The 22,149-nt window shown below is 35.7% G+C and overlaps 1 pseudogene; it reads right to left on the bottom strand.

Annotated features, from left to right (window-relative positions):
• The window catches only part of LOC130834506 (60S ribosomal protein L35a-like), a 38,607-nt pseudogene extending 16,800 nt beyond the window's left edge, over positions 1–21,807 (bottom strand).
• Positions 21,808–22,149: the final 342 nt, after the last annotated feature.

The raw sequence follows: 22,149 nt of genomic DNA, 5'->3' as shown, positions 1-22,149 counted from the left end.
ACATGGAAATATTAAGGTAGAAAAACATTCGGGTATAATTAGGAAACAATTTCATTTTAAGAGGGCCACTAAAAATAAAGAAGAATGTTGTTAGTAATGTAATGCTATGCAGAATACATTTCGTTTATATGACACAATTTGGCTGTGCCTATCACTTTGATATGTATTACAGTAGATAGTTTAGGCATTTATAATTATCAGTACAAATTTGTAAAGTAAGGAATGAAAGTTAGTTGTTAGATGGGGAATAATAAATATGGGAATAAAGAGTTTTCTATAAAATAAGAATTCACTACGGAGTTTTGGGGTTGGTTTTAATTTATCTTAGTTATAAGGTAAACAATGATTTTAATACATTATTAATATACTTAAAGGAAATAGGGGAAACCTTGATAAATTTTATAAAATAATAGGTAGTATGGTGGCTATTTGTGTTTTATTTTTTCTTAACATGTCAGAAAGCTGGGGATACTCCTTACTGTGTTTGTGACACTTTAGCAGATACTCTTATTTAGAGATTGAATCTATTTTAATCTAGAATATGCCACAATTAAACGTGTGCCATCTAAAATCTGACAGCAATACAGAAAAGTTAGTCAAATACATTTATTTCATCAGAAACCATTCAGTCAGATGGAGTTGTTAAATCATGTAGAAAAATCAAGTAGTAGAATCCATGCTTTAATTTCATAAAAAAAGCATTTTATGAACTTTATAAGAATATGTTTAAAATTTTAAGTTGCTGGTTTACAATTAAATTTGGGTTCACAGTATATATTTCTCATAGCTGCCATTTGCTTGGTCATGAATTCCTAAATGTAAAACTAAAAAGAGGGATAGGTGTAGAGGTTTAGCATATGCCTTAAGGCTCTGTTTTATACATTCTCTTAACCTCCAAAAAGAAAAAGGAATTCAGTAAGAACCTTTTTTTTTTTAAAGAACTTTTTAAATATATGGTGTTTTGCATAACAAAAGCTTAAATAAAAAGAAATACGATTGTAAAAGGATATCTGGCAGTTCATTTAAACCCAATATATCTAGGCTTATATCAACTAAGAAAAGTATACATCATGTTGTACAAGAATATATTTCTATATTCTCTTTTTTGTAGGCCATAAAAAAAGAATATGTTCTGAGGGCTAAATCTCTGGAAAACATCTGCATCCTACTTGTTTCTATAAACTTACCATAGTTCTCTATCTCTTCCCTTTTCTCCTCATGCATACCTAAAACTTATGTTATCTCCCCCAATGCACACCTTTTCCTATCAATCCACCCAATAGTTTCCAAATACCAGATCTGGCTAAATATTTTAGGTAACATAGATAGTTAAAACTAGCTATACTAGTTATACATAGTGTATATATATATATATATAATATATATATAATGTCCAAGAAAAACATGGCTTGCTTTAAGGAATATTTAATACCATATTTCCCTACCCAGAATTTTTTTCCCTATTGCTGCCTAGAGAAATTACTTACCCTTTAAAACTCATCTCAGATGTCACCTTTCCTGGGAGGGAAGCGTCTCTTCACTTCTCTGTGTATGTAAGTGCCTCCTCCTTTAACCTCTACTCTCAAAGCTCCCAATAGGTCTTTGGCATAGGCTTCCAACCAGAACTGTGGGAAGCTTACAGGTAGGAGCTCTTTCATCTTTGTGTCCACAACACCTTAAATGCTCACTGATTTTTTATAAATACTTAATAAAGTAATAGAAAAAATATGTTATAAAATATTAAATTGTTAAATCAAATAAACACTCTTAAAATCAGCATTTTACTGTTCTAGTTATAACAAAGAAGGGAAAGAATATGGGTATTAAAATTGTTTAATATGAAGTTATATATAGCTACAGTAACTGATAAATGTGAGGAAAATGTCATTGATAGATAAATAATTTACTATCCCTGGGATATTCATTATTGGGGATATATTTTTGTAATATTTTGATATAATTGGTACCAGTCTTCATATAGTGAATTCTGTCTTGACAAATCTCCATCTCCACCCAACCACTAAACATCTGAACTTCTTGATGGAAATGTGAGTTACATTGGTCTAAAAAAGTCATTGGGATTTAGGAATAAAAGTAATACTAGGTAGTATCTTTTATGGAAAACATCATTGGCAATAGTTTTGTCAGCAGTGTCAAAGAATAATTCACAGATTTTAAGTGAGAGTGAGTTAAATATCTTTACATCCCAAATACATCAGTTAGATATAGTTTATATCTATAGACATAGGCAAATGTAATGTTTTAAAGGCAAAATTCACACTGTGGAAAAGGGTGTTTATATTTTGTTTCTGGATGAACTTTTGGCAGAAAGCTATCAAGGAAGGCAGTTTGCTCTTCAGCAAGCCAACAGATTTATCACGGAAAGTAGCTTGAGTTCTTTGTGGGTTTCCCAGTATGGTTTCAAACTGGAAGAACTGACAGTATTTCTTGATCTCTATGGAGGCAAGTACATGAGTGACTTCCTGTTAGTGCCTGTCCCAGTTAGGCTGTGCTGACACCATTCTCCTCAAGCTGCATTCTCAGCAGATATGTTCCAGTTAAACAACTGAGACGCATAGGAGAAACTTTACTGATGATAGTATTTCCTTATATCTACCTATTATTTCTATTTTTATGATAATTCCAAAATAACATCACTCTATTTCACCATCAAAACTGTAATTCCAATACTTAATTCCAAAGTCTACAAAATTTACAGAAAGCCAATTCCCACTAATCTCTCTGTCTCATTAGCTTCTAATTTAAAGACAAAATTAGATAGTTTCAGTTCAAGATGGTGATGTGGGAAGATCCTAAACTGACCTCTTCCCATAAACACACTAAGTCTACAGCTACATATATTTCCTCTTAAGAAAAACCCTGGAAGCTAGCTGAGTGGCAACGACACATTAGGCAAATGAGAAGAGAACCACACTGAAGCAGATAGACATAATCTCACCATAAACCCCACCCTTGGTACAGCAACCCACAATAAAAGGGAACTCAGAACCCAGACCTTCTCACTGAAGAGTGAAGGGTTCAAAGCCCATATCAAGCACCACAACTTTTAAGATATGCACTTGAGAGATAAGTCCCCAAAACATGTAACTTTGAAAACCAATAGCGCTCACATCCTGAAACGCACAAGGCTGTAGCAATCTGAGAAACTGCTATTATAGGGCTCATGCACTCAGACTCACCCACTCCAGGGCCCAGCACAGAGGAAATTGATCACATCTAGACTATAAAAACTTCTTACATCAAGGTATCAGCCTGAAGGGCAGGAATCTAATTTAACACACATATTTAGAAGCCTGCTGGAATTCTCTCCAGGAATGGAGACTTGGCTGGTTGTGATCTTTGTGCTGTCCCTTTACTATGCTCCAGAACACCAGTACCTCCCAGAAGAGAGCTTTTACATGAGTCTAGTGCCCGGATATTTACTCCTACCACCCAGGAGATGCTTCTCGGGTGCCTGGCTCTGGTGTCCATGGGAACATGTGTTCCTGGTCCCATGCAACTGTAAAAATTCGTGTCACCCAGAAAGGAGCTCACAGTCCTGCCTGGCACCCCAGTTTTTATGACTGCTGCCAGGGGACACCTCTACATTGCCTGGTTCTTGTGGCTAGTGGGACTTGCTTCATGCATTCCACAGGACTGTAACCAATGGAGAAAGGATTCTTAAACAGCTACCACTCCCAGGGCACAGCAACAGACCCAAGAGCTCAGTCTTTGTGTGGAGGAGGTCTATTAGGTAATCATCATGACTATGGCCTAAGGGGCAGGTTTCTAATTAAATATACATGTAGAGGGTGACTGTAGTCCTTTCCAGAGACCTCAGAGGGTGGGAACTATCTTCACGCTCATTCTCTGCGATGATCCAGAGCACCCGTGTCTCCTGGAGGGGAGTTTTATATGCATCTGGTGCTGTGGTCTTTATTTCTGGTGTCTTGTTTTTTGCAGTTTCTGCCCAGGTGACACTCCTTGATCATCTATCTCTGGTGGTGGGAGAGCTTTCATTCCTGGGTCCTACAGGATTGTGGCAGTCATAGAGATGGTTCTTGGCAGGCTACTACCCCCAAGGCACTGCACAGACAGTAGAACTGAGGCACACTTTCCAATCTTTCCATGAAAGAGGCCTCTTTGCTTGTCCTGGAGCTTTGGCCTGAGTGGCAAACTTCAAGTTTGGCACATATTTCATGGCCTAAGGATGTGCTCTCAAGGAACATAGGCTGCAGACGTCATCTTGGCATTCTCCCTCTGCCTTCCTCCAGCTCACCAGTATCACCCAGAAAAGAGCTTACACACTCATCTGGAGCCCTGATCTCTGTGACTGCCACCCAGGGACACCTCCAGATTGCCTGGCTCTGGTGGACAGCAGAGCTTATGCTTACAGTCCTATAGGACTGTATATATTTACATACTTTTAAAAGTTGATGCCTGATAGTCTGGCTTCCAGGCAACCTAAATCTGTGTGTGGAGATTCTCCTATATGAGGCACTACCAGGACTTGGCACATCCTCAAATACTGGGAGCTATTAAAGATATAATAACCTTCTCAGACAAGCACAAAGGTTTGGGAAACAATCAAGAGCTGGGGCAGAGTTTAATGATAAGGTTCATCTCCTACACAAGGCCAATCCTTCAAGACTTGGAAAGGTGGTTGTTTCATTGATGAGATAGAAACCTAGAGAGAGTTAAGCAAAATGAAGAAACAGAGGACCATATTCCAAACAAAAAAAAACCCAAAAAAACAAGATAAAACCTCAGGAAAATATCTTAATAAAACAGAGATAAATAATTTACCTGATAAAGAGTTAAAAGTAGTGGGCATAATGATACTCCACCAAATTGCGGAGAAGAGTAGATGAACACATGAGAAATTCAACAGAGAGATAGAAAATATAAGAAAGTACCCTATATAAGTCACAGAGGTGAGGAATACAACAATCAAGAAATACACTACAGGTTTTAACAGCAGAATAGATAACAGCAGAAAGGATTGGTCAACTCAAAGACAAGGAAGTGGAACTTACCCAATTAGAGCATCAAAAAAGGAAAGAACAGAATGAAAAAGGTGAAGATAGCTTAAGAGACTTATCTACAACATCAAATGGACTAACATTTGCCTCCCAAAAGGACAGGAGATAAAGAAAGGGGAAGGAATCTTATTTGAAGAAATAATGGCTGAAAACTTTTCTAACCTGGGAAAAGAAAGACATCCAGTTTAAGGAATCCCAGAGTTCCAAAGCAAAGGAACCCAAAGAGGCCCACACCAAGATACATTATAATTAAAGTGTCAAAAGTTAAAGACAAGGAGATAATATTAAAAGCAGCAAGAGAAAAACAATTTGCTACATACAAGGGAACTCTATAAGACCACTAGAAGACTTTCCTCAGAAACATCACAGCCCAGAAGGGAGTCGCACCATATATTCAAAGTGCTGAAAGGAAAAAAAAAATTCAACCAAGAATACTCTACTTGGCAAGTTATCATTCAGAAGTAGAGAGAGAGACAGTTTTCCAGACAAGCAAATACTAAAGGAGTTCGTCACCACTAAACTGGTTTTATAAGAAATATTAAAAGGACTTTTTTTAACTGAAAAGAAAGAGTGCTAATTAGTAATAAGAACACATATAAAAAATAAATCTCACAGGAATGGTAAATATACAGTAAACATAATGGTTTAACCACTTGTAAAATTAGTATAAAAGGTGAAAGACAAAAGTAGTAAAAATAACTATGATTATACAACAAATAGTTAAGGGATACACAAAATAAAAAAGATATAAAATGTGACATCAAAAACATAGTATTTGGGGGGAGAGTAACAATAATGAGCTCTTATAAATATAACTTGCTATATGTAAGCCTCACGGTAAACACAAAGCAAAAACTTATAGTAAACACACAAAAGATACAGAGAAAGGGATAGAAACATACTACTGAAGAAAGTCATCAAAACACAAAGGAAAAGATAAATAAAAGAAAAAAAGGGACAGAGAAGAATTACAAAAATAGCCAGAAAACAATTAACAAAATATCAATAAACACATACCTATCTATAATTACTTTAAATGTTAATGGACTAAATTCTTCAATCAAAAGAAATAGAGTAGCTGCATGGATTAAAACAAAACAAAACAAACAAACAAACAAAATCTAGATCCATCTATATGCAGCCTACACAGATAGAAAGGTAAGGACACACAGATAGAAAGTGAAGGAATTGAACTTTTCAAATCTCATAATGGAAGCTAAAAGAAAGCTGGAGTAACTACACTAACATAAGACAAAATAGACTTTAAAACAGAGACAGTAATAAGAGAAAAAGAAGGGTGTTACATAAAGATAAAGGAGTCAATTCAATAAGAAGATATAACTTTTGTAAATATTTATACACTAAACATAGGAGTACCTAAATATACAAAGCAAACGTTAGGCTTAATGGGAGAAATAGACACCAATACAATAATAGTTAGGAATTTTAATACCCCACTTACATCAATGGGTTACATCAATGGGATTTAATACTCCATTTACATCCAGACAGAAAATCTATACAGAAACATGGGCATTAAATGACACATTAGACCAGATAGACTTTGCAGATATTTATAGAACACTCCATCCAAAAGCAAAAGAATATACATTCTTCTCAAGAACACATGGAACATTTTCCAAGATAGAATATACATTTGGCCACAAAATAAATCTTAAATTTAAAACAAATCTGAAATCATATCAAGCATTTTTTTTCAAATGCTTGATTAATTACACAAAGACAACTGAAAAGTTCACAAATATCTGGAGATTGAACTACATACTACCAAACAACCAATGGGTCAAAGAAGAAATCAAATGAAAAATGAAAAAAATACCTTGGGACAAATGCAAATAGACATTTAACAATCAAAATTTATAGCATGCTGCAAAAACAATTATAAGAGGAAGTTCATTGTGATAAATGGCTACCTCAAGCAACAAGAAAAGTCTCAAATAAACAACCTGACTTTACAACTCAAGGAACTAGAAAAAGAAGAATGAAACCCAAAGTTAGTAGAAGGAAGGAAATAAAAAATGATATAAAAATTTTAACAACAAAAAAAGTAGAGACTAAAAAGACAATAGAAAAAAATGAAGGAAACTAAGAACTGATTCTTTGAAAAGATAAACAAAATTAACATACCTTTAGATAGATTCACCAAGAAAAAAAAAAGAAGACTGAAATAAATTCAGAAATGAAGGAGGAGATATTACAACTGATGCCACAGACATAAATAGGACTATAAGACTACTATGAACAATGATATGCCAACAAATTGGACAACCTAGAAGAAATAAATTCTTAGAAATACACAACAAATAGATACAAGCTACCAAGACTGACTTAAGAAGAAATAGAAAATCTAAACAGACCAACTACTAGTGAGGAGGTTAAAGGAATAATCAAAAAACTCCAACAAACAAAAGTCCAGGATCAGACAGCTTCACTGGTGAATTCTACCAAATATTCAAAGAATTAATGCTAATCCTTCTCAAACTCCAAACTCATTTTACACAGCCAGCATTACCCTGATACCAAAGCCAGATAAGGATGCCACAAGAAAAGAAAATTACACGCCAATATCCCTGATGAACACAGATGCAAAAATCGTCAACAAAATATCAGTAAAACAAATTTGAGACTTATATACCATGATCAAGTGGGATTTATTCTAGGAATGCAAGAATGTTTCAACATCTATAAATCAGTCAATGTGATAAACCATACTAACAAGACAGAAAATAAAAATCATATGATCAATTCAATAGATGCAGAAAAAGCATTTGACAAAATTCAAAATCTATTGATGATAAAAACTCTCAGTAAAGTGGGTATAGAGGAACAACTTCAACTTAATAAAAGCCATATATGACAAGCCCATAGCTAACAGTCATACTTAACTATGAAAAGCTAAGAACTTTTCCTCTAAGGTCAGAAAAACACAAGGTGCCTGCTATCACCATTTTTATTCAACATAGTATTGAATGCCCTACCACAACAATCAGATAAGAAAAAGAGATAAAAGGCAACCAAATTGAGAAAGAAGAGGTAAAACATTCACTGTTTGTAGATGTCATGACACTATCCATAGAAAACCATAAAGCCGTCACTGAAAAAAAAGTATTGCAGCTAATAAATGAATTCAGTAAAGATGCACAATATAAAAGAAATATACAGAAATCTATTGCACTTCTATACACTAATAAGTAACTTTCTGAAAGAGAAATTAAGAAAATAACCCCATTTACAACTGCATCAAAAAGAATAATATACCTCCAAATAAATTTAACCACAAAGGTGAAAGACCTGGATCCTCCAAACTATAAGAATTTAATGAAAGAAAGTGAAGGAGACACACATAATTGGAAAGGTAGTCCTTGCTCATGGACTATAAAATTGATACTGTTAAAATGTTCATACTGCCCAAAGTAATATACAGATTCAATACAATCTCTATGAAAACACCAATGGCATTTTTCACAGAACTAGAAGAAACATTCCTAAAATTTGTATGGGACTATAAAAGATTCCAAATATTCAAAGTAATATTGAGAAAGACAAAAAACGCTGGCACTATGATTCTCCCTGAGTTCTAATTATATTACAAAGATTTAGTAATTAAAGCAATATGGTATTAGCATAAAAACAGACTCATAGACCAATGGAATAAAATAGAAAGCCCAGAAATGAACTCATATATATATAGTCCACTAATTTATGACAAAAGTACCAAGAATATACAATGTAGAAAGGACAGTCAATAAATACTGTCCAATAAATGATGTTTGGAAAACTGAACAGTCACATGCAGAAGATTAAACTGAATCACTTTCTTATATCATATACAAAAATTTACTACAAATGGATTAAAGGCTTGAACATAAGACATGAAACTTTTAGACACCTTATAAGAAAAAATAGGCAATAAGATCCTTGATACAGGTTTTGGTGATAGAACTTTTTGAATCTGATACCAAAAGCAAAAGCAACAAACATAAAAATAAACGATTGAGACTACATTAAATGAAAAAAGTCTCTGCACAGCACAGGAAACTGGAGAAAATGAAAAGGCAACTTACTGAATGGGAGAAAATATTTGCAAATTATATATCTGATAAGTGGCTAATACCCAAAATATATAATTAACTAATATAACTCAATAGCAAAAAACAAACAATTCAATTTAAAAAATAGGTAGAAGGTCTGAATAGATACTTTCCAAAGAAGAAATACAGATGATCAACATCTACATAAAAGGATACTCTACATCAGTAATCATCAGGGAAATGCAGATCAAAACCACAGTGAGATAGAACCTCACACCTGTTAGAAGGCTATTATCAAAAAGACAAGAAATAACAAATGTTGGAATTCGGATAAAAGGGAACCCTCATGCACTGTTAGTGGGAATATAAACTGGTGTACCCATTAAGGAAAACAGTATGGAGTTTCCTCAAACATTAAAATTAGAACTGACATATGATCTAGCAATTTCTCTTCTGAGTATTTATCCAAAGAAAACAAAAACATTAATTCAGAAACATATATGCACCCCCATATTCATTGCACCTTTGTTTGCAATAGCCAAAATATGGAACAATTTATCATCCATAGATGGATGAATGGATAAAGAAGAAGTGGTACAAATACACAATAGAATATTATTCAGCCATAAATGTGAAATCATGCTATTTGTGAAAACATGAATGGACGTCAAGGGCATTATGCCAAATGAAATAAGTCAGATGGAGAAAGACAAATACTATATTATCACTCCTATATTTAGAATCTAAAACAAGCAAACAAACCAGGCTCATTTGTACATAAAATAGACTGGTGTTTTCCAAAGTTGGGGATAGGGATGAGAGATGGGTCAACTGTTTTTGTTTTCTTAGTTTAAATAAAGTATTTTTAAAAAAATAACCCCACTAAAATGTTATTAAAATACCTTTTTTTAAAGTTTAATTCTCCTGAGTAATTTTGTTCATGTTTCACATTTTGGTAATTTAAATGCCTAACAATTCCAACTTTCATTTAAAACTTCTCAAACTTGATTAATCTAAATTTCAGACAACCTTTTTCCTCTTCTTTAATTTCCCACACTCTAATTAGATTTCTCAGTGGCCTCTGGAAATGACCTATGCATTTATTCTCCGAGCCTTGGGTTATGCTATTTATCCGACAAGAAAATTCTCTTAATTATACAGACTAATTAAACAATCCCCCTTTCAATTTCTACGAACTCTTTTTTATGTACAACTAATGTGAAACATAATTTACTGTCTTGTACAACTGACTTTCTTTTTAAGCATGTAAGATTTATTTTTAAATTAGATTTTAAATAAACCAGAGAGAGAAAAAAATCTTATGTTTACCCACAGTTATATATACCATACATTTTGTACAAAATATAAGTACTTTTATTTTTAGGAAAACCTCCTTTCAGTATACCTTATTACATATCTCAAAATTATTTCATCCTTTTTACTCAAGTTCATGTCCCTAGGAACCACTGACTTTTGAAAAGTGCTTCTCATCAAAAATGCTAAAAGTACAGATTAAACAGTTTTTACTTACTTTCATCTTTCCAAATTAATAAGAAATACTGAAACCAAAACTGGAATGTTGGTGCTCTGAATACTTATTTTAAACTTATGACAATCAAAATATGTTTTTCTTAACTATAATAATTTTCTTATACTTCTTATTGCATATATTGATAGATTCTATAAGTTACACCTGTTCTCCATCCTTCCCTGTTATTATATGAATTGATTCTGGGCTGGCCCTGTGACTGGCTTTGGCCCATAGAAGGTAGCAGGAGTGATATAATACAGCATTTGTGGTCCAGGTCTCAACAGGCATTGCACTGCCCTGTGAACAAGCCTGGGCTAGACTGCTAGAGGATGGGAGACTATGGGAAGCTAAGCTGTATCATTGTTACCAGGCCATCCCAAACCAGCCTAACCACAGAGAGCAACCTGAGTGGGGCCAGCAAACATCAGCAGAGCCCTGGCGTAGAATTAACTGGAGAGCTCCTGCAAGGAACAGAACTGAATCTTAATGAAGGAACATATATTATCTGGAGGTGGAAGGATCTGGCAACATTTGCTCAGTGGGATTTCCAAATTGAAACTAGTGACTGCTGAGTGCTTTATATTCAACCCCTTTCAAATGAGATGCCCCACCTAATGCCTCAAGCACAACGTTAGAATAACAATACATATTAGCAAATGTTCTTTGTCATACAATTATCCTAAAATAGCATTTGTTCACTACTTCCTGGTCAGATGTCCTATACCCAATCCCTGTGTCACTTGGACACCTTTTGACATTTATTTCTTTACCTTCTATTTTTCCAAGGAACAAAATTTCTGTTTATTCTTTATAAGATTTGTTTTAGTACCTTCATCATCCTATGTATCTTCTTCTGGACATAACACATCTGTCACTGTCTCTCTTAAAATACAGTGCCCAGAACAAAAAAGTCACGCCAGATATGCTCTGATAGGAGTTCAGAACTCAAAGGGAACTATTATTTCCTTTTCTTTTTTCAGCCATGATATATTGATGGCTTACTGAATTTCTTTTTTCCACACGAATCATAATTAGGCCAAGGTTCTCATTCATAGTTATCTTCAGTTGCTCTGCAAACAGACTAGGATAGGAGTTTCTAGTTGTCCATACACAGTCCCACTATTGTATTTTTGTAACAGGTTCCAGACTGAATAGAACTTTAAAAAATTCTGCTTCTGTAACCATACTCTTTTTCTTTACTTGGTGCTAAAGGATGATAAAATAAGTATTTTGGCCTTTAAAAAGTATTTAATGAGAATGGGGTCAAGTCTGAATCTTGAGCCACAGCACTGGAGACACCCCAAGAAACCAACATTGATATATCTACTGGTATACTTTGGATATGATTGTTGTAACAGATGTTAATTTATCTACCTCAGCTGAGATCTACTTCACATTTCTACCTCCTAGACAAATAGTTTCTTGAGAAACTTTGCCAAACATCTGACAAAAGTAGATACACAATGTTTACATTATGTCCCCAGATTTATAATCTAATACACTCTTGTAAAAAGAACTAGATTAATTTCACAGGACTAATTTTTATTCATAGTCAATCTATAATTAAAATCTTTTGCTAACCAATATATTGCCAATGGGCTCATAATCATTGAGTTAAACACAACACACAGACTCATAAAAGGGAATTTATGGTTAGCCAGACAGTGAAGGATCCATGTGAGGCATGGCAGATACTATTTACCCCCTTTTCTCTTAACTATAACTAACCTCATTTTACAACCTCCCTTGCAGTTAAACATTGTTGTATGGTTGAGTTTTAGCATGTGAAATGTGACCGGAAGTGAGGTCTTCTGTGGAACAGTACACTCTTTAAGAAAGAGAATGTGTCCCTTTTTCTCCCTCAATTCTGGGAGGGGATGATGATTAACAGGGCTCTTGGCACAGCAGAGCCACAGCACAGAGGCACCCTGCCCCTGAATCACCTCCCTGAGCACAGTAGTCTGCCTGTGAGAAACATCTGCTTTTAGAGAGAGAGAGATGATGATGACTGTGTGTGTGTGTGTATGTGTATGTGTGTGTGTGTGCAAGCATGGGTAGGAGGTGGGGTGCTTGAGTCATTATTTACTTTGGAGCTACTATAATGAATTTAACTAAAATAATACCATTTGAATCCTTTATATATCTTCTCTACCAAGAGAATTTTGGCTCATGCTTAAGGAATTTATTGATAAAATTTTTAATTCCTCTAGGGTACATGTTTAAACAAAGCAAATCCCTGAATATGAGAAAAAAAATTCTTTGTTATTCCGAAATATTTCCACATGGTGATTTTCTAACATTGTTTATTCTTTCACGAGTCAACCCTTTATATATATAAAGTTCTGCTTAGCTTCCTGTGTGGCCTAGCTGAACAGTGACTGAGTGTTTATGTGGAAGTGGAGCAGTGAGACCAGGTTCTGAACTCACAGTGCACGCTATCCTCTGATTCCATATGTAGGGATTATGCTTTATATCTCATTGACGCTACAGATAATTTATGCTGCCCTGTGAAATAGGAAATGGCACTTTGGAGCCTATGTCAGCCATCTCTGGCCACTGTGGAAGATGGTCTGTGGGGTGCTGACTCCTCTCCGCTCATACACAATGTTCCTGACTCTACCCAAAACCAGAGAATAACTCGCTGGGATCATCCAAGGTCAGAGAAGCTCCATCTTTACTGTGTGTGTGCATGTGTGAGAGAGAGACAGAAGACAGACATAGACACAAAGAGAGAAACTGTATAAGGAACTGGCTCAAAATCCCAAGATTTGCAGTGAGCAAGCTGGAGACCCACGAAAGCTGATAGTGTAGTTTCAGAATGAAAGCCAGTAGGCTGACGACCCAGGAAGAGCCGATGTTTTAGTTGAGTTTGAAAGAAGGAAAAATCAGTGCTCCAGCTTGAAGGCAGTCGGGTAGGAGGAATCTCATCTTATCAGGGGAGGTTCAGTCTTGTTCTAGTCAGATCTTCCACTGATTGGATAAGGTCCACCCATATTAGGAAGAACAATCTGCTTTACTGGGTATGTCAATTTTAAATGTTAGAATCATCCAAAAACACCCTCACAGACACATCCAGAATAATGTTTGATTGAACAATGGGCACTCTGTGGTCCAGTCAATTGATGCATAACTAGCTATCACAGTATGTATAACAATACAGGTGTAGCTCAGAGATATTACGGGTTCAGTTCCAGACCACCAAATATAGAGTATATCACAATAAAGCAAGTCTCACAATTTTGGTTTCCTAGTGTATATAAAAGTTATGTTTACACTGTACTGTAGTCTATCAAGTGTGCAATAGCATTATGTCTAAAAAAAGTACATAATTAATTAAAAAATACTTTATTGCTAAAATGTGCTAGCCATCATCTAAGCCTTCAGCAATCATAATCCTTTGGCTGGTTGAGGATCTTGCCTTGATGTTGAGAACTGCTGACTGATCAGGGTGCTGCCTGCTGAAGGTTGTGGTGGCTGCAGCAAGTTCTTAAAATAAGACAACACTGAAGAGGGCAGACAGCAGTATCAAGCAGTATCAGCAGTATTTCATCTTGTGGAACTGAAAACCACAGCCACAGAAAGAGAGAGAAAATGAAAAAGCAGAGGACTTTGTACCAGATGAAGGGACAGGATAAAACCCCAGAAAAACAACTAAATGAAGAGGAGATAGGCACCCTTACAGAAAAAGAATTCAGAATAATGATAGTGAAGATGATCCAGGACTTTGAAAAAAAGACTAGATGCAAAGATCGAAAAGTTTACCAAAGACCTAGAAGAATTAAAGAGCAAACAAACAGAGACAAGCAACACAATAACTGAAATGAAAAATACACTAGAAGGAACCAACAGCAGATTAACTGAGGCAGAAGGGCGAATAAGTGACCGGAAAGACAGAATGGTGATAATCAGTGACGCAGAAAAGAATAAGGAAAAAAGAATGAAAAGAACTGAAGACAGCCTAAGAGACCTCTGGGACAATGTTAAATGCACCAACATTCGCATTATAGGGGTCTCAGAAGGAGAAGAGAGAGAGAAAGGACCCGAGAAAATCTTGAAAGAGATTCTAGTTGAAAACTTCCCTAACGTGGGAAAGGAAATAGCTACCCAAGTCCAGGAAGTGCAGAGAGTCCCAGGCAGGATAAACCCAAGGAGAAATACGCCAAGACATATAGTAGTCAAATGGACAAAAATTAAAGACAGAGAAAACTTATTAAAAGCAACAAGGGAAAAACGACAAACAACATACAAGGGAAGTCCCATAAGGGTAACAGCTGATTTCTCAGCAGAAACTCTGCAAGCCAGAAGGGAGTGGCATGATATATTTCAAGTGATGAAAGGGAAGAACCTACAACCAAGAATACTCTACCCAGCAAGGATCTCATTCAGATTCGACAGAGAAATCAAAAGCTTTACAGACAAGCAAGAGCTAAGAGAATTCAGCACCACCAAACCAGCCCTACAACACATGCTAAAGGAACTTCTCTAAGTGGGAAACACAAGAGAAGAAAAGGACCTACAAAAACAAAAACAAAACAATTAAGAAAATAGTACTAGGAACATACATATCAATAACTACCTTGAATGTAAATGGACTAAATGCACCAACCAAAAGACACAGACTGGCTGAATGGATACAAAAACAAGACCCATATATATGCTGTCTACAAGAGACCCACTTCAGACCTAGGGACACATACAGATGGAAAGTGAGGAGATGGAAAAAGATATTCCATGCAAATGAAAATCAAAAGAAAGCTGGAGTAGCAATAGTCACATTAGATAAAATAGATTTTAAAATAAAAAATGTTATGAGAGACAAGGACATTACATAAAGATCAAGGGATCCATCCAAGAAGAGGAGTTAACAATTATAAATGTATATGCACCCAATATAGGAGCACCTCAATACATAAGGCAAATGCTAACAACTATGAAAGAGGAAATGCAAGGCAGAGATAGAGACACAGATGTAGAGAACAAACACATGGACACCAAGTGGGGAAAGCGGGGAGGGTTGGAGGGGGATGAATTGGGTGATTGGGATACCAAAAAAAGAAAAAAAAAGACAACACTGAAGTACACTGCATTGATTGACTCGTTCAAGAATGATTTCTCTGTAGCATGCAATACTGTTTGATAGCTTTCTACCCACAGTAAAACTTCTTTCAAAATTGGAGTCAATCCTCTCAAACCCTGCTGCAGCTTTATCAACTGAGTTTATGTAATATTCTCAATCTTTTGTTGTCATTTTAAAAGTCTTCACCAGGAGTAGATTCCATCTCAAGGAACCACTTTCTTTGCTCCCCTGTAAGAAGCAACTCCTTCATCCATGAAAATGTTATCATGAGATGCAATTCAGTCACATCTTCAGTCTCCACTTTTAATTCTATTTCTCTTGCTATTTCCACCACATCTGCAGTTAAAATACTAACATCGAAGAGCACTAATCACAGATCTCTGTAACAAATATAACAGTAATGAAAAAAAGTTGGAAATACTGTAAGAATTACCAAAATGTGATTCAGAGACATGAAATAAGAAAATGCTGTTGGAAAATGGTGGCAGCAGACTTGCTTAACGCAGAGTTGCCACAAACCTTCAATTTGCAGAAAAATATATTTACAAAGTGCAATAAACTGAAGGCCAGTTAAACGATATATGCCTGTACCTAATTTATAGGGTTAATTTGAGGGTTACATAACAGAATATATTACGTGCCACAGAATGAAAGCTTAAGATTTAAATTACCATCTGTGTTTTCTTTCTGTTGAGATATTCTTAATCTCAGCTACATGTACACAAGATATTGTTGATCTTGCTTTTTATTTCTCTGAAAATATCATTGTCACAATTGTTTAATGGAGCAAGATTAAGAATAAAGGACTGGATATTTTATAAATATGAATCTATCTACACTGATGGTGGTTATATCACCTTTTATTAAGCTATTGATTCATCTATGTCTAAGCCAACATAAAAATGAGCAGATTAAAATAATCATATTTGCCTGGTCTCAGTGTTCTGGTAACTTTTACTTTTTTTCACCATTACTCAGTGATTATTTGCCATGGCCAAGCAATTAATTTGCACTTACTTTTGGTACAATGAGACATAATTATTCTTAGCCAGGAGACTTGAATTCTATAAAGAGAAATTAGGGTGATCTTACAATTGCTTATTTCACCTTAGATTGTAATTCATTCTTCCAAATGCTTCCTATATGCTTTTCAATTCAAAGAGTCACCTTTTCTAGAGAAAACTGAAGCAAACAGAAGTTGGTAGATTCTGCTAATGCAATATTACCCATAAACATTACACCATCATTCTTAAGCAGTGATCCAACTTTTTATCACTTAGTTCTCACTGCATTTAAAAAGCAATCAATGCAGTTATTAGCAATGATTAAAGCTCATTTTATAAAATCAGCTCTATTGAGGCTTTGTACCTCCTGGTATTATTCTTAAAATTCTGTGCTACGCTTAAATTCTTCATATGCATTATTTTCTTTATTTGCATCTTAGGTAAATATTCTCACCCCCTTTAATTTCCTCTTCTCAGGTGCAGCTGCACTAACTTTTAAAATACACTTCTATTTCTTTTTCCACACTAAGGTCATATATAACTGCACAGAGAGATATACTTTTTAAAAATTTTAGTGCTTTCTAGACTGCTTGAGATATTGTCCATTTCGGAGGTATGAAATAAATCATTTGTGTTTGAACTTTTAAAAGCCCTTTTTCCTAATCTCTATGGTCCATGAGTAATTATTATCCACCTTCACTTGTGTAGCTATCATAAATGTGAAGATGCTGTGGTTGTGATTATTTACTCCCCAGATCACCACCATTCCCTCTTCACCAACTAATTCCTTCTTGTTTATTCCTTGAGATTCTTTGAAAAACTTTTCACCAAAAGGATATATTTTAGTTTCCCTGTTAGAATTAAAGAGTTTCAATATTTTATTTTACAAAGTAAAATAATACAAGGGTGAGTCAAAAATTACCTGCACTCTGGCTGTAGAATTTATTTTCATTAACTTTTAGAAAGGACAGACATCATTTTTCAATATCATCTCCTTGCTTTTCAATACACTTTGTCCATCTGTCAACAAGCTTTCATATTCCCTCATTAGAAAATGTTTTAGGCTGAGCTGTGAGCCACGAATGTACTGCTGTCTTCACTTTTTCATCAGAACTGAATCTTCATCCTCGTCTGGTTGCTTTCAGGGGACCAAACAGGTGAAAGTTTGATGCAGCAAGATCAGGACTATAGGGAGGATGATTTAATACATCAAAACAGTTTTTGCAAGGTGTCAACAGTGTGGGCAGAAGTGTGTGGACATGCACACCCTCAGATCACAAAAAACAAATCACTGCACACTGCTCTTCTTTTGTACAAATCACGAGTGGGGCACCCATTTTTGCTTGCACCACAGTTACAAATGAACTGAGGTAATACATTCACACCTGCACAGCTGTGACTGGGGAGACAGTAGCCTTGAACAGAAAGTGCTGATAAGACAGTGTGGCCAACAGAAGTTTTAATAATAACCAGAGTGCAGATAATTTTTGACTCACCCTCGTAGACTGCATGACCTTACCCTAATCCTCGGGAAATATATGATTATCATTAAGCAAGTTACAATTTAAAAATAAATCCATGACTTCCATAACTACTCGGAAGACCTTTGTGCTAATCTTCAATATTTGGAACACTGTTGTATTCATAATTTGCCATTTTCAGAAAAAATAAAACTTTTAGTGATATAAGGAATTAGATTATTTAGTTTTAGCAAAATAGGATGTCTCAAGCAATTTCTGGATGGATAGAGTTCCTTATTCCCACAGTGGTTTGCTTTGGAGTCAGTCTTGTAATCTGTTTTAGGAAAGTACTAGCCATATATTCTTTAAGACTTGGTAGTTTTGAGTCTACATCCATAATAAAAACCACTTACTTTCATTTTGAATCTTCCCTAAACATTAAGTCAACTATGGGAAGGAGCTGAGGCAGATGATATAAATCAGTTACCCTGATACAGAACTCCAATACTTTTTCCTGTATTTTACTCTTGGTTTCCAGATGTTATTTTAACTATCTCGATATACTCTGCTGCTTCAATCATACTTTCTGTTGTATTTGTTTTATTGTTGCTGTTGTTTGCTATTTTTTAACAAAGAGCATGAGCAGTATCTTTGTTCTTTATGCATTCAATATACATACATGAGGAGCATGTTTAAATTACTTTTACAAAAGAAATATGAGATTAAATTTTGGACACTACTGGTTTAGATATTACTACACAAAAGCATTGATAAAAGAATCATTTCTCTTAAGAAATCCATCACCCTGACCTCTGCAATGCCTCTGCAGTTTGTATTATTAAGATAATAGTTTTGTCATCCTGCTCATAAGGTTGATTCAACACATTCTTGTCTCTTGAAGCTTTCTATGTTATTTTCGATTGTTGATCATTCTCTCCTTCTTGAAACTCTCTTCTTGTTTCTGTAAGTTTACAGTGTCCAATTTTCCTCCCACATTTATTTCATTTTTTACATTACTTTCTTCCTCCAATCATCTCTTACATTTTCTGTTCCCAAATCCTTTCATACATATCTTCATTGGTGACCTCACATACAATATGACTCCACGTTCCATATAATTGCTGATGAATCTCAGAGCAAGAACTCCAACTAAATCATCTCTGTTGAGTCCCATACCTAAACTTCAAATCACATACAAAATATCTCCACATATGTATCTCAAAGCAAGATATATATGATAGGATCTTGTGCTCTTGTTTCCCTTTTCTAGGTGAATGGACTCACTCAGCCAGTGTCACTCTTAGTCTATCTGATGTCATTCATCTTCTACTTTCAATCAGCCACGAGTTACAGAACCTACACTCTTAACATCTCATATCCATTCTCTTCTCTCATTTTCATTGGTCATTACCCTGGGTTAGGATTTACCATCTTAACCTGAACAACCGGAATAACCTCCTAATAAATTTCACAACCATTCTTGTTTTCCTCTCCATTCTCCATACAACAGCCAGAGTGATCTTTCCATAATGTTCATTGGCAAAGCCATTTCTCCCTTTATAGTTCTTCAGTGAGTCACTACAGGCTTAAATGCCTTAACATGGAGCCAAAAGTGTTTCATGCTCTGGCAGGTACCAACTTTTATAGTTTTGTCTCCTGCCAATTCCTCATGTATTTCCTCTTCCTTATCAACACAAAATCTAGAATTGTTAGAATTTCCCTAGAAAGGCCTGCTGTTGGGAAAACATGTTATTTTGCACTCTTTCCACTTTGCGTCTACTGCCGGTCGCACAGCATATGCACGTGTTTCCTAGATAGCCAAACAAGCTCTCTAATTTGTATGTGAGTGTGTGTACGTATGCGTGTACATGTGTTATCCACTTAAGTGGTGTTTCTCTTATTCTCGCCACATCCACGTGCATACTTCCCTGTGGAACTCACCTGAGTATCTATGTTTATTTCTGCTGTATTTTAAGTACTCTGAGGTTCGACTGTCCCATAGTTTTGTTTTCCAGCAGGGTCCAGCAAATAGCAAGAGACTATAAACATATATTCTTTGAAAGGATAGGTAAAACTATAGAGAATAATAATTAGTAACAAGATTTATCACAATATTTATCACAACCTAAATATTGATATTTCTTGAAAATAAGTAAATAAGATTGTTTTATGCTCTTGTCACAGAAATATACCACCAGAAATGTTGATGATGCCTGTTAGAAGTTATTTACCTCCTTGCCTTTGTAACCACTGACACATGGGGCAGCTGGTTACAGAAATAGTCACAGACAATTCAAAAATTGATTTCACTGAAGTTATATTTGAAATTGTTGGCATATATCGCCTCTGTGTTCTTTCCTTATCAGACTGTACTTTCTCCTTTCCATATCACCCCATGATGCCAATGGGGAGATTCCTTCCTTCATTCATTTACCTAGTTCCTCATCTAGTCTCCCCTCTTCTGAGTATCCTCACTTAACACTAATCCTCCCTTTGACACTGTGACCTATAAAACTAATCTATTCCCATTGTTTTTGCAGATGGTATTTAGAGCCCTCATTTGAATAATATTTGCTCCTGAAATAGCCTCAGAAAGTTACTTATTTTCTCACAAAATCTTTCTCTGGGGACAAGCTAAGAATTTTCCTAGATGTACGCTATCCTTCTAGACAACGACCTGTGTTGTTATTGTTCTTTTTCATTGTAAAGTCATTTTCTGAGAGATTCATACCACACAGCAATGTTTTCACCATCACCTGCTGCGGCAGAGAATGCTGATGTGTGCCAATATTCGTATTTCTCTTCTTCTTTCTGTGCACACAGCCAAACTCTATTTCCCAGCTCTCTTGCAATTACGGTGTGCCTTTTGAATTTCAGCCAATGGAAAGTCAGTGAACCTAAGGTGTACCATTTCTGGGGCTGGCCTGTGAAACATCTCACTAGAACCTGCTCCCTCTTTCCCTTCCCTGTCTCCCAGCCAGATAAGGCAAATCCTGCCAAGGGCCCAAGGGCACAGACGAATCCTGGGTACCTCTATCACCCAGCCACACACTCATTTGCACTGTGCTGTGAATGAAAACGCTTTCTTGTGTTGATGAATGAAATTTGAGGATATTAAGAACAACTATTGTTACTTCTATTAATACATATTTTAAATATCAGGTTGTAGTCCTTTATTCTGAGAATGTAATGACTCACTCATTTTACTTCTGTTTCCACAATTTCCACTATCCCAAAAAACTTTCTTGCACCCCGAATTTCTTAATATTGACTATGTGAAATGACTATGATTTCACATCGTTTTCTTCAATAAACTACCCCTGAAGCCAAAGGCAGGTTTTATGATCCCGTAAACTGAACTATATCCTAAATCCTTCTCTCTGATAACAAACGCTTACCCCCATTAAATATTTTTATTTTTCACTTGGGTCTTTAAACCTCTCAATGTTTTGGATTTTTTTCCATATGATGCTTCTTGTCTTTACCTTCCTAATGGACTTCATCATCATGGTTGGCCGTTTCTTTTTAGTCTCATCTTCAAACCCCTGTTTTCCTGCTTTTCTTCTAACTTCTTCTAAACATACTCTCAACCCGGACCTCTCTAATCGCAAACATTTTCCATCTTCTGAGCTGCTGAGCATTCCTGGAAAAAATCACATAACTCTGCCTAGTGGGGCAGATTTATAGTTTCCAATTTCAGTCGGGCCCTCAAAATTGCTAGTCAATCCTTTTACTCAAATGACTCTGAGTTTAACAGCTCTGACCTATGTAATGGTGTGAGCCCAGCTCTCCCTTCCACGGCATCTTATACGTATTTCTGGGCATCTCAGAGGAGCCTTTTGCACACATGCAAGTGTGAATTTATGAACTGTAGTCCTCACGCTGTATTACCCTAGTCTCCACTCCTGCTTCAGCTTCCACTTGCCCACACCCACTTTGCACACAGTTGCTTGTGGAAACCTCACCACTGCCAATCACCATTT

Source organism: Hippopotamus amphibius, chromosome 13, assembly GCF_030028045.1.
Source record: "Hippopotamus amphibius kiboko isolate mHipAmp2 chromosome 13, mHipAmp2.hap2, whole genome shotgun sequence".
Taxonomy (NCBI): Eukaryota; Metazoa; Chordata; class Mammalia; order Artiodactyla; family Hippopotamidae; genus Hippopotamus; species Hippopotamus amphibius.
This window is presented reverse-complemented; position numbering and strand designations above follow the sequence as displayed.